This window comes from Propithecus coquereli, unplaced genomic scaffold, assembly GCF_000956105.1.
Source record: "Propithecus coquereli isolate 6110/MARCELLA unplaced genomic scaffold, Pcoq_1.0 Scaffold56, whole genome shotgun sequence".
NCBI lineage: Eukaryota > Metazoa > Chordata > Mammalia > Primates > Indriidae > Propithecus > Propithecus coquereli.
In genome coordinates, this window is record NW_012151507.1 from 4086361 (window position 1) to 4087801 (window position 1441).

Here is a 1441-nt window from a genome sequence, read left to right on the forward strand (position 1 = left end):
TCTCTCTCCCCACCTGTGTGTGTGTGTGTGTGTGTGTGTGTGTGTGTGTGTGTGTATACACATAATATCTATACATGTATATTATATATAACCTCCTGTTGATTCTGTTTCCTTGGATAACTCTGACTAATACTAGCATATTCACCAAACCAAAATCTCAAGAGGGACTGTACATATTATTTTTGCTTTTCCTTCATTTTACTCTTTGGGAGATTGAGGGTCAATAATACATTTTGGGTGGTAAGAAATAAAGTTAATTTTATTAACGTTTAAGAGCTGGCCTTGTCCCTTAGAAGAAAACCTATGTGGAGATACATTGAGTCACCTGCTCATCATCCTTAGTGTCACCCTGGTTCAGTGGGAAAAGGAAAAGATCAAAGAGAATTTCCTTTCCCTCCCCATGGCCCAAAGCAGCACTGGTCTTTGCCGTCTGTTCCAGCTCATCTCACCTGAGTCACGCCCTGGTCCCTCTTGGGTTGCCCCCTCCTTCCCTCTCTCCCTCCCTTCTTTTCTTCCTTCTTTCTTTTCCTTTTTATATTTTTTTGTTTTTGTTTTTACTTCAGGTCCATTAAGTTAATGTCGATTCTTTTCCTCAGTTCACGGCGCCGTATCATCATGGGTCCATTCAAGGCTCTTTTCTAGTCTGCTGTTTGTTTGTTCATTCTGTTGTATCCCTGTATCCCACTCCCATTGCCCTCTACACATAAACAAACATTCTCAGGTGCATCTTTCAGTTTATGTGTGTTCTTGCAAAATACATATCCTGTATTTATCATGGCATGCGTTTTTAATTTACCTAAACAGTATTGGAATCATTTTTGTATCACTTGCTGTTTCTTTTTTTTTCACCAAATGATATATTCTTTAATATCCGTTGATGTTGTTTTTGTGCATCTCGTTGGCTGCTTGCAACTGCTGCATGGTTTGAATTTAACATATTTCACTCACCATTCTCCAGGAGCGGACGCACAGAGTGTCCCTAACTGCTCACCATCACATTCACCATCATTAATACCTGATATTGAACATCTTCAATGCCCCATTATTGACCTCAGTGAGAAGTTCTTGGCAAATATGGCCAGGCAGAACTGCCAGGCCACGGGGAGTACAGATTGGTGATCTGTGCATGTGGTTTCAGATTGCTGTCCAGAGTGGCTGCAGCAGAGACTTCGTTATGTGTTTGTTGTAGTGTCGAAGATTCCTACATCCCCACATCCTCTCCAGCACTGGCATTTCAACCCCGCTCCCATTTACGTTACATAGAAAGTAATAGCTCACTATTCCAGCCTGTCTTTCTCTGATTAGTCAGGACTATGGGTAGCTCCTTCGTGTGCTTGTTAGTTCCTTGGGTTCCTCTTCTGTCAAATATGTTTTTACACTTTTTGTATTTTTGTCTTCTTCTGGTTAATTCACAAGGGTTTCTAATAAATTCTAAATAATT